We start from the raw sequence: 13,064 nt of genomic DNA on the forward strand, positions 1-13,064 counted from the left end.
TGCCCACAGCCAGCCCTTGGCAACAGCAGCCTCAGTGCTGATGGCCCCTCCTCACAAAGCACCCCCCCACCACCTGGCCCCCATCAAGCTGGAGTTTGGTTTCTTTTTATTAAGGCAGCATCTGGAGTTCCTGTTGTAGCACAGCAGAAACGAATCTGACCAGGAGCCATGAGGTTGTGGGTTCGATCCCTGGCCTCACTCAGTGGGTTAAGGATCCGGTAGTGCTGTGAGCTGTGGTGTGGGTTGCAGACACGGCTTGGATCTGGCGTTACTGTGGCTGTGGTGTGGCCGGCAGCTGCAGCTCTGATTAGACCCCTAGCCTGGGAACCTCCATATGCCGCGGGTGTGGCCCTAAAAAGACAAAAGACAAAAAAAAAAAAAAAAAAAAAGAAAAAGAAAAAAAGTAGCATCTCACAAGATAAGCTAGTGATAGGAGGACTTTCTGGCTTGTCTTTTTTTTTGTGGAGTAAGTGTATCTGACTCAAAGGGAGGAATTTAAAGTACTTGACAGAGTTCTAAAAAATCCTTGGGGAAAATCTCCTTCTGGTCCTACCAGCAGTAAGGTGTAAGCTGAAGGGCCAACTCCCTTTGCCTGCTCGTGAATTAGGAAGGTGCCGGCTCTCTGCACACCAGCCTTGGACTCTTGTTTCCAGCCTCATGCAGAGTGAGAGCTTGAAGTGACGTCCCTTGTCTTGTCTCACCTCTTCGTTTTATGGGTGAGAAAACTGAGGCCCAGAAAGGGGATGCGCTTTTTCCTTTGGGCTTTTTAAATAGCTGAGTCAGTCAGAGGGGGGCTTACCCCCTCCATCTTGGTTTCCATTTGGAAATTGCAGTGCTTTTGCCCAGATTGGCAGGGAAGCCAAAACTTGTCTATTTTTAATGCCAAATAACTGCCTCTTCTCCTGTAAAACATGGCACTTCTAACCGCTCTATATTTGGACAGAGAGGTTTATTTTTACTGGAGTGTGGTAGAAGTGAGGCCTGGTGCCACGTCCGGATGTTATTCTACATTTCACGTGCCGGCTTGTAGTTGAGCCCGTTAAGCAGCTCCTCTGAGGTTCTCAGGGAATTAGGTGATTGCGATAGTAATAACTTTCTTTCAAGTCATCTGCCCCTGCTTTGGGTGAGGCTGCAGTCAGTTGCCCAGGTAGAAACCTGAGAGCTCAACGTTGTCCCAGCTGGGCCCTCTCTTCTCTTCTGATCCCTCCAGAGTGACTCCACTGAGAAGCTGAAGGCACAGCTGCCCAAGTTTGAACCCAAGCTCTGCTGCTTGTCAGCTGAGCAACACTGGGCAGGTCACAAGTCTCTCTGTGCCTTGGTTTCCTCATCTGTAAAATGAGATGATCCTTGTATCCACCTCATGAGGTTGAGGTTGTTGTGAGCCTTGAATGTGTGAATTTGTATAAGGGTCCTAGAGTAGTGCTTGTTGCATATTTTCAATAAATGTTAACTGTTAGTATTATATTACTTTTATTATTATTTGTAGGCAATACAAAGGTCTGATCCTTCTTAGACAGAAATATCCCCTGCACCTATATTTTCTCTATCTATACCACATTGTTTCAATGTTAAGTTTTTCTCTGGACAACTGCAGAGCCCCTACCTGGTCTCTTTGTCAGCCTTCCCCCATCTCCAGTGCCTTCTCTGCTGCCAGGGGAGCTTTCTAGAAGATAGACTCAATCCCATCCCTCCCAACTGGAAAACTTGCCCTCCTGGATCCGGTGCATATTCTTTAGCCTGCCCCTCCAGCCACCCACTTGTATGAGCATTCTGATGGTGTATTTTTGTATTTGTCTTCTTAGTAACAAATTATCCCCAAATGTCGCTGCTTAAAACCTCCAACATTTACCTCAGAGATTTCGGTGGGTCAGAAGTGGCAGCCCAAGGTGGCAGCACAATGAGAGGCTGGTATTAAAGTGTCGATTCCTGGAACACCCATTTTATTGACACTTTATAAATACTGTGAGGAGTTCCCTCGTGGCACAGCAGAAACCATGAGGTTGCGGGTTTGATCCCTGGCCTCACTCAGTGGGTTAAGGATCTGGCATTGCTGTGGCTGTGGTGTAGGCCAGCGGCTACAGCTCCAATTGGACCCCTAGCCTGGGAACCTCCATGTGCTGTGGGTATGGCCCTAAAAAAGTCAAAAGACAAAAAAAAAAAAAATCAGTGAGACGAAGTGTGAAGGTGGGGAAGCCGTGATGAGTTGAGGGTCAGGGGGAGAGAAATAGACATAGTGATGCAGTGCAGCAGATAGGTCTCCTGCCCTGCACTCAGTGGAGTGTGGTACCTGGAGAGTGACATGGGAACATGCATGACAACCCTTTCCTGCCCTATCACCCCCACAAACATCTTATCCCTCAAAGATGTGTTTTTCTGGTCCAATCCAGCCTGAAGTACCAGTGGTATCCTTTGCTGCTCAACTGAGGCAAGAGAACTCTCTTCCATCCTTAAGGAAAGCTGGCTGTCTGGGATTTCCTGAGAAGTGATCTGTCAGCTTGTATTTCATGGGTGTCTGAAAGGATTTTCAAGGGCAGTTTTCACTTCCTGTGATTTGGGCCTTGCAGGAGGTCTTGGAACCAGTTCCTGTGGAAAATGAGGCTCCACTGGACCCTAAATCCAGCCATTCTTAATCCCTTGCTTCCCGGGAGGAGTTTTTGCCCTCTTAAATGAGAAGGCTCTGAGTGAAATTGGAATTGCCCTGAAGGGAGGGTGAGAGTCTGTGATGTAAGTGGTACCCTGTCTGGCTGCGGCTTTGAGACCATTCAGAGGTGCTCCGGCTCCATGCTACCCTGCAGCGGATCACTAGCATTTGAACTAATGCCAAGTCCTGCCTGTGAGAGGAGACAAATAAGGTCCATTGAATGAGTTGACCAGCCCTGGCTGAGCCCCTCACTAGGAGGCCCTTACCGTGACACCACTGCAAGCCCACGCACAGATTTGAAAGAAACAGGCCACATGATTCTGGTCCTCAGCATCACGTCCTAAAAGAAAGTCAGTTGCTATGAAGCAGTGGAAACCCCACCTGACTGGGATTAAGGAGACTGGGTTTTTAAGCTGACTCTGTCACTAACTGGCTGAATGACTTTAGGCAGGGAAGTGACTTCACATCTTTGGTCCTTGGGCAGAGAATACATAGACTTGAATTTTTATATAAGACTTCAGGCAGTTTATTGGTTCTCTTTATCTGTCACGTGGTCTCTAGGTTTAAGGACTCTAAGGAAAAAAGAAAAAAAACCACAAAACCCTCACAACCACCCCCCCCCACAAAAAAAAGAGAGTACTGCAGAGACTTAGAAACCAAAGCAAGCTCTTGCCTCATTCTGCCTCTGCTTTTTTTTTTTTTTTTAATTTTTAGGGCCGCACCCATGGCCTATGGAAGTTCCCAGGTTGGGGGTCAAATCAGAACTGCAGCTGCCAGCCTACGCCGCAGCCACAGCAATGTGGGATCCCGGGCGCATCTGTGAGCTACACCACAGCTCATAGCAATGCCAGATCCTTAACCCACTGAGCGAGGCCAGGGATTGAACCTGAATCTTCATGGATACTGGTCAGGTTCTTAACCCACTGAGCCATAACGGGTACTCCTCTGCCCCTGCTTTCACTTAGACCATGAGCAGTGACCCTCCCTCCCAGACACTTCACCCTTGTGTCTGCCCTCAAGGAGGGTGGTGCAGTCTTGAGAGGCACTGTATTTACTGCTTTTTCTTTAAAAAATTTTTTCTTTGTTTTTGGCCACACCTGCATGTCATGTAGAAGTTCCTGGGCCAGGGATTGAACCCAAGCCACATCAGTGACTTGAGTAGCTCAGGGACAACACTGGATCCTTAACCCATTGAGCCACAAAGGAACTCACTCCACTGCTTTTTTGATTTCAGAGCTGCCCACTTCTCCATCAGCACACAGGGGGATCTGAAGCTGTGACAGCAGTCTGGTCTTTTCAGGGCCCTCAGCCCAGGCAAGGGTTGTCTTTGTAGCCCTTCTGTCTTATCCAGCTTGAAAAAGAGGGCAGTGAGTCTGGGTGCCTTCCTTTAAACTCAGGAATGAAAGGGGTTTCTCATGAAGGTGTCTCAGAGGAGCATGCTGAAGGAACTATTGCAGAGAAATCTGACCCTGAAGGTGAAGGAGACCACGGCCTGTGGCTGTGGGAGACCCAGAAGCTGATAAGGGCAAGGTCTGGGAACTCTGAGCCCCCTGATAAAAGGTTCTTGCTTTTCACCTGAGTGAGCCCAGGGTTCTGCTCAGTGATCCTATCTTTGAAGTAGAGAGGGTTCAGTGCCCAGTAGCAACCTCGTTTCTTACACATCATTACATTTGCCCAGTGCCTTTGAGCACCAGAAACAAATGTCACTGGTCCTGTACACATACACGCACACACACATACACACACACTCTCTCTCTCTCAAGTGGGATGGGTACTCTTTTTTTTTTTTCCAATGAATTTTATTATATTTATAGTGTACCAATCATCATCACAACCCAAATTTAGAATATTTGGGATGGGTACTATTTTAAACAGTGAGCACAATCTGGTAGATCAGCCCTGAGTCTGGTAGATCAAACCTGGGGTCAACGAGCCTTTTGCCAGAGCAGTAAGTCTCCGTACTGCCTCAATATGCTGTTGCTGTTGCCATACACATAATTTTGGTTATTACGCCCCTGACATATAGAGAAGAGACATTGACATTTCATCACCTGGGGAAACTGAAATTCACCTGTAAGAATGAATGCCATACTGCCAGGACCACTTCTCACCACTGGAAGCCACTTTTTACCTGGTGCAACCATCAGCATTTCCTTGATTAGTGTGTGCATGGCTTTGTGCCTTTCTGGACAGACTCCTGGTGGCAGAAACTGGTCTGTCTCATTCACTGCTATATCCCCACTGTCCAGCAAAGAACCGACACTTGCAAGATGCTCAGAAACTTTTGTGGAAGGTAGGTGTGATGAGTAACAATGGGAGGAATGGGATGAGTACTGTTGTGATGTTCCTCGAAATACACCATCCTCTGCCATATCTATTTCTGAACCCCACCCAAGAAGTCCCATGGGTTTAGGCTGTAAGTGGCAAAATTAATCTTGTTTCCTTTTCCTTCCTGGCGAAAGTCTGGAAGTCAGATTTTTGCAGACTTTCAGGAAACATGCTCACTTGAGTCAGATTGAATACAGCAATTTCTGGGCAGAGGTGGGGTCGTGGAAAGGGTATGCTGGCACTGGGGCAGGTGGGCTATGAGTAGGGTAGGATGGTGGTCCAGGCTGAGGGCCACCTGCCTCACTCAGTGCTGGCCGTGAGCAGAGCCCATGCTCATCAAGCAAACATGGGTCCCCCAGCACCTGGGTGAATGATGCTGCCGTGGGCTGCCAGCGCCTTAAGGCACAGCCTGCTGACTCAGCCCACCACCTTCCCACAGGCAGTGCCAACCCTCTGGAGGAGAAGTAAGAGGGGCAATGATGGGGAGATGTGGGCCAGGCTGCAGTGTTGTCTCCTCTGTTCATCCCAGCCGTTCAGAAAGCGGGAGAAGTTGTGGGGAGCACAGGAACAGCCTGCGGTGTTTAGATGTTAGGACTAGTAGGAAGTTCTATCATATAACCTAACAAAAACTTGCCCCTTGGACATTGCTCTTGCTTCCAGTTGCTTCAGCTTGCCTCTTCTCAACACTGGCTACGGGAATACCTGAGTTCCTTTGCAAGCCAAGGAAGCGCTATTTAGATGTTTTTTGTTTTGTTTTGTTTTGTTTTTTAAGTTCTTTGTTCTGCCGTGAGCCACAAACAGAAGCTCTCCCCGTGGAAGCCCAGGAGTCTGACACAAAGAGTTAAGCTCCCTCCAGTGGTATCCTATCAGCCCCTTGAAACCTGTGTCAGCGCTCTCCTTCCCGCTCCCCCTGTGTTTAGCCTCAGGACTGCCAATCGCTAGCTCCCAGCACACAAAGGCTTCTCTGTTTCTGGCCAGGCTGGAGTCACATGCTTTCACTCTTAACCCCAGAGCTTTAAAACTAAACACCCACCCTCTTTGGCCCTGGATGACCCTGTTTACGTCTGCTGAGCCAATTCCAAACAGCAGCAGTAGCGAAAACTTCTGTCCGGAGACACTTCTCCACTATTGGTGTAAAAGAACAAATCTTCACTTTGTATAACACAAGGACTTTAAGAAGTTTTGGGAAGCTACTTAGAGGGGGAAAAAAAAAACCCTTAAGGAAGCCAGCAGCCTGCCCCCAACTTCTCTATTTTCTAAAGTGTCACTTACCAGAGAAAGCAAAGACTCAGGATAAAGCTTGCAAGAAACAGAGAATGGTGAGCAGAGATTTAATGGCCGAAAGGGAAGCACATTCTGAATTTTCTTATTGAGATCCTAATTTTATTTATCTCTTAAGGAAAGGGCTGTTTAAAATTTATTATTATTTTTTTTAATGAAAGATTTTTCTCTTTGCTCCATGTCACTGATATCAGGAAAGAAAGATTCCCTTCCTTGGTTTAAGGGAGTGATTTGTGAAAGTCTAAGAGGAGTTTCTTCTGGAAAGGAGGTCTGTACTGATCCATTTCAGAGTTCTGGGTCAAAAGGACTTGCATTTCTGTTTTTCCCTAAAGATTTCTTTTCTTTCAGTCTTTGTGTTAGCCCATGTTAGCTGTGAAGGAAGTCAAGTTTCCTTTGATTGTTCTTACCCTGATCAAAGTGGTAGAAGTGGAAGGGAAAATACCAGAGCCTGAAATTGCTGGTAACATCGGAGGCCTCAGATTAGGTACTTGTAAACAGTAGCGATAACAGAATTGATCCAGTGCCTATTGGTCTCATGTCCATCCCCAAAGAAAGGAGTGGAGATGGGGCCAAGGAAATCAATTCTGCGTCCTAGGGGTCAGTGAAATTCCATAGGGAATGGCAAGTAAGTTTCATTCCTAGTGATGATACAGAGAAATTAGCAGCCACCTGTGTTGGGAAGGATTTGGATACTACATCTAGACAAACGTAGCAGAAAAGACTGCCACGATCTATAAACACGGTCTGCTGGGCATGGGAGGAGGAAGTGACGGCACATGTTTGCTATCCCTGTCCTCATGCAATCTCAGAAAGTTAGACTATCATCCATATGTAAAGATAAGAAAACACAGGCAGTTCCAGAGAGGAAATGGCAGACAGAATGAGAGAAGACATAGTAATTATGGCAAAGACACTGGAGCTCACTAAACACTGTATTTAGTCCTGCATATTAGGGGGGCCATGTAACAACTTCTGAGCAGTGACGTAAAAGCAGAAATGCTGTGTCATCTTCAGGCTGGGGCAGAAAATACCCATGAGCCTTTATTTTTTTTTTAACTTTCTTCCCCTTCTTCCACTGGTTGAGGCAGCCTCTCATTCCAGGGAGTGCAGCCACACATGCTGTAACCTTTGTTACCCTGGGTCCCTGAGGACTATGTGGAGCAGAGTCCCTGGCCAACGTGGGATGAACACATAGCTCGGGAAAGAAAGATGACTTTTTGTGTCCATGGGAATCTCAGAGTGATTTTATTACTGCAGCATACACTAGCCTATCCTGACTAACACAGCTACCAAGGGGGAATAATTTTTCCTTTTCTTTTTTTTTTTTTTTTCTTTGATTTTCTGCTTACATTTGAGTTTACTATTTCAAAAAAATGAAGTGACAGAACTCTGAAAATCAACTGTATATGTGTATGAGTATATATGAGTGTCTCCAGTCTGGAAGATACCTTTTGAAATAGAGATTATGATTCAGCAAAATAGTGAAAACATTTGTCAAAAGTAATTTGAAAGTATACATTAGATACAAATATAGTACATTTCATATACTAGACATAACTAATATTTTATATTTGAGACATAATTTCAGTACTAGTACTTACTCTACCAATACTACCGTCACTGCCTGGGGCCAGAGAGGATGGTGAGTAGGATCACCGACGAAAAGGAAAGAAAAGATTTCAAATTCATGAAAACACTAATGCGAGGGTCCTTGGGCTGGAGAAATCTAGATATAAAAAATAAAAGAGACCTTGGCCAGTTCATCATATGTCAAAGGATTTCTTAGGAAAAAATGCTGATTACCCTTGATCAGAGTTAACAAAGTATAACCATGCTGGGATCTGTTCACCAACCTCTTCCAAAATGTTGGGTTTACACACTTGTTAATCACCAACCTTGTGATCAGTTCTCTTCTTCTCAACTGCTGTTCTTCCTTATTCCCATCACAACCATTTGTGTTTGTACTCCTGAGCAGTTGCCCAGTCTATCTTTCTCTCCTAGGCTGCCCACTTCCCATTCCCACATTTCAGAGCCCTATGCAGTGTGCCCTGTGATTAAGACCATTTAAGGTTTTGCTCATCATTCTTAGGCTCTCTAAATCTTTGCATCTCTGATGATTCCTTTAGGAAACATTCCTGTAAGTACAACATCTGGGTTGGAGATATCAGAAACGCCAACTGCTATATTATATAGCTCCCCCCCCAAACTCAAAGGCTTAACACACAAAAGCTTATTTCTCACTCACACAGCTGTCTAATGTGGGCATTTGGTGGGTGATTCAGGGATCCAGGCTCCTTCTAGCCTGTCACTCTGCTAACTGCAGCATGTACCTGCAAAAGCCACTGCAGATAGGGAAAGAGAGGGTGAAGATGTCTTCTCAGCCACATCAGCTTGGCCATGACACACACCATGTCTGTTCATTTTCCATCAGTGAGCACTAGTCACGTGGTAGCACACTTAAGCAAGTGGTTCAAACTGGGGGATAGGGTCCCTGGCTGGGTGGGCACTTCCTGCCATCACCTGCATGCTGTGAAAGGGCACACTGTCTGTGCACAGCTAACTACTTCTGGCCATGGAGAGTACTCCAAGTCCATTGGCATGAATCCTGGGAGGAGAGTCCCAGGAACTACTGGGCCACACAATTGATGAAGGTGGTTAAAACTTCACCACATACTCCATTCCCTTCCTCTTCTCACTTGGCTCAAGGTGAATCACTTTGATTTCAATGGTGTGATTTTCCTGCCCTGTGTACCTCTTACCCCTTCTGCTAGACAGATTTGCTGAGAGGAAATGACCAGGCTTACTCATCTGCCCTTTTAGGGGGTAAGAAGTAACTTTCAGTGAGTCCCCCTCATTTGTGCCTGTGACCTTCTCCTGCCCCACGGTGCCTCTCTCTTTCTCCAGAGCCTCAACAGCTATTCCCCTGATATGTGAGTCCTTCTCTACAAGGCTTATCCTTTGGAGCCTCTCTGGAAACCAGTTCCCTCTACCCTTTGGGGATTTAGATTTTCAGAGGGTGTTCCTGCTGCCTCTGGGCCTACTGTTCACGTCGTCTCCTGGCCTGCTCACAGTCCTACTTATTTAGTCCTGTCCCCAGATATGGGGACAGGGCCCAGTTGGCATCTGGCTATTTTCCGTGCTGATCTGGAAGAGTAGACTTGGAGCCCTGAACCCGTCCTTGGGCCTGGCAGGCTCTCCTGAGATGAATGGTTTTATCTGGCATGGGAACAGCAGGCATGGTGCTTCTACCCCCAGGTCTTGTTGACCCGTTTTAATAATTAGAGGAGGAAAGAGGAAGGGCAGGAGCGAGACGTCATGTTAATTGTGCTTGAACACTTCCCTGAGCATTATGCTAGGTCTTCTGGGGGAATTAGAATGGCCAAGTACAGGGCTGAGCGACACGTGTGCCTGGGGAGAACCGGGAAACTCCATGTTTGGGTCAGGAGTGCCTGCTATACATTCTGGGCCCTTCCCAGACCACTGGGATCCAAGGTTCTTCTCAGGGAGCAGTTTCCCTGCAAAGCTTCACTCACAGGAAGGCAGCAGGTGGGGGCAGACTCCCTTTTGTCCTGGGCCCCTAGGAAGTCTGTCCAGGAGAAGCCAGTTATGAACAATCCATCACCTTCTTTCAGAACTAGCGACACAGGTGCTCCATGAGAGGTGCTAGTGTTTTTCCAGCCCCAGGAGCTCTCTCTTTCCCTGCCTCTCCCTCTCCAAGCCTCCGAGGATCTAACTCCACAGGAGAGTGTTGGCAGAGAGACCCCCAAGCCAGTGTGTTGGCGACCTCTGACCTGCCTCTTGCTTCAGAGGGCCCTCTCCCCACACACACACACCTACTTTCAGGATAACCCTCAGAAATCAAGCAGGTTTTTTTTTTTTTTTTTGGTGAGGGAGGGAGGAGGAAAGACACCAATTTCCTCGAAAGTGGTGGGACAGGAGGGCTGCCGAGAGAAAGCTGCTCCGTCTGGAAAGGAAGCCAGAAAGGAAGACAGAGTCTCTTTGAACTTCTCCCCCCAAGCTGACAGGAAAACTGCAAAAACACCACCAGACTGGACCAGGATGTGAAGGCAGCAACCAGGAAGGCATGGCTCCTTTGAAGGTTTCCCGCTCTGCATGAGGCATGCTTCTGGAGGGGAACAGCAGCTGGCCTGGGGGAGCAAGCCTGTCTGCACAAAGTGACCCCAGACTGGAAACAGGCTCATGGTGCTGTCGTGTTCCTGGCCTTGCCAAAACCAGAGGAAAGGAGGGTGTAAGACATAGATGCTGATGAGCTGGCTGGGGACAGTGGAGGATCATGGGAGGAGTGCAGGGCGGGGCAGAGAAGGAGAGTGAAGAGTGGGCAAGGCCCTCTGGGATCTGGGGAGAGTCTGTGCTGAGGAGGCCCAGCAATAACGGACCCAGACTGGGAAGGTCAGTGTTGGCCTCAGGCAGGGGGATTGGGTGTGTGTGAGTAATTCATGGGACCCAGTGCAAGATGAAAATGCAGGCCCCTTGTTAAAACATTATGAAGAATTTTAAGATGGCGACAGACTGTTAAACCCAATGCAGGGCCCTTCCAAGCATGTACGGGGTCCTATGTGGCTGCTTGGGTCACAAGCCCATGAAACCAGCCCCAGGTGTAGGGTTATCCGGTGCAAAAGGTCTGCAAGCTCCTGTGCAAACAGACACCAAAAGGATGAATCTAAGCAGTAGAGGTGAAGGACAGGGTCGAAAAAAAAAAAAAAAAAAAAAATCAACCTCCCTGAGGAGTCTTTTGGTTTTAAAAAATAGTGGGGAAAAAAATAAAGACTCTCTATTAACAACATGTTTTTAACTTTTTAACAGGCTTTCTCATCTCTAAAACCATATAACAAAGGTGACAATTTTATGAGCCCAGTTATGCATAGCACATTTTATGTTCCTAAACGACCTAAGTGATTTTTGTAGGTCCTCAAAGGATATTAAAAAAGTAAGGGTACTGGGGTGGGGGGAAGAATTGTATGTATTTCTATTTCCGTCAAATGTGCCTATTTCTTTCATAGAAAATTTCTCTCTCTCACGGTTCCTCCCTTTGTTCAAAACGCCTGGACATTCCTCATCCTCAAGTCCAGACCAGTTTGGTTCCTTACTTGTCACTGCATCTGTCTTTCACACTTTGGAGGCCACAAATTCCCAGTGTTTTGAAAACTGGCGACTTTCCCCAGGTCACACATTCTGCCCCATCCCCCACCCCTACTCCAGCCCCACCTACCCACCCTCAGTTAGTCAGTCATCACACTACCAGACTTGCTCTGAGAACAGCTCATGGAAAAGTAGAGGATCTGGTTCCAGACCTTGAGGAGGGAAGTGAGGGAAGAGGGAGGGTTAGTGGTGGCAGGAGAGCTTACAGCTTTTCCTCTGCTCTGGCGAGTCTGTTTCAAATGGCTCTCTCATTCCCTGTTTCAACTTCTCTCTCAGGGTGAGAGGTGGCCTGGGATTATCTCTGCCTCCTGGGCTGGGATGCCCTGTGCACCAGCAGCTCTGAGCATGTGGGACCTCCAGGCTGTCGCAGGACCTGACTTCCCTGCTCTCCACCTGTGACCTCAGGGCACAAGGGGACTGTCCTCTGGGTCCCTACTTAGCCTGGTGTTTACTCTCCTGCCTGGGGTTTTCTGGATCTCTCAGGGGAGAGACATACGGACCATCCCCTCACATTTGGAGACTGCTCAGCGGCATGACCTGTCTGCCTGACGTCACGCCAAATCAGCAGAATCTTTGTTCTGCAAGAACGTGTGTCCATGGATCGTCTCAGAATAGGCTGAGGAGCCAACTTAAGATGGAGACACGTGCTGTGATGAAGGGTTATACTATACCTCACTGCCCAGGGGGGAGCGTGCAAGGAGGGTGTGGGAGCCAGGAGTAAATTTAAAAAGCAAAGACTCCCTTCCACCCAGCCAAGACCGGCTTGTAAAGTGCGACGTGACAGCTTCAGCTTCGCAGCAGCAAAGCTTAGCAGAGGGCCCTCAGGTTGGCGCCCCTGTCACCCCCTCCCCCTCCCTCTTTCAGAGTGGGGTGGCTGAGGTGGAGCAGAGCCAAGTGGCCCCCCGCAGGGTTTTCGAGGGACAGGAAAAGGAGAGACCTGCTCAGGTCTCAATCTAGAGAGCAGAAAGGAAGGCTGCTTCACCTGCTCTTCCTGCCGACAGACACCGGCCAGGTTTAGCAACCTCCCTTAGCCCTCATCCTCGCGGTTGTCCCCATCCCCTACCCCCACTCCACCCCCGCCCCCACCCCTGTCTGTAGAGCCACAGAGCAGCCTTCCTGGCAGCCTCGGACCGGAAGAGGCCCTGTCAGGGGTGGTCCCCGGGGGAGGACCAAAGGTCAGGGCCGAGGGTCCAGGAGGCTCAACAGGCGGCCCTTCCCCACTGGCAGTGACGCAGCCAGCGGAGCCCGACCAGCGGGTGGCAGCGGCGGGGGCGGAGTGGTGGTGGCTGGGGCCGGCCTCCTGCCCTCGTGGCCAGGGTGACTGAATCTGCCAGCTGTGGGGCCCGCCAGTGCCAAGTCTGCCCTGGCTCCGTCTAGTCGTAATCGATGCTGGCGCCATTCCAGGCCCCCTGCCAGCTCCGGTCACACTCGGCTAACGCGAGAGGCCCAGCCCATTAACTCCTCGCCAAGGCCCATTGTCTGGGTCTCTGCCCGGCAGTTTATTTACACCGGGGGCTGGGAGGAGGAGGACTGGGCGGGCGGGGCAGAGGGGGAGAGTGGGGCTGTGGGGCTGGGTGGCTGCTCGCCGGGAGAGGGTTGAGCCCAGTGGGCTGGGTGGACAGAACGGCGGCGTCCAGAGCCCCAGGGCAGTGCA

This window comes from Sus scrofa, chromosome 1, assembly GCF_000003025.6.
Source record: "Sus scrofa isolate TJ Tabasco breed Duroc chromosome 1, Sscrofa11.1, whole genome shotgun sequence".
NCBI lineage: Eukaryota > Metazoa > Chordata > Mammalia > Artiodactyla > Suidae > Sus > Sus scrofa.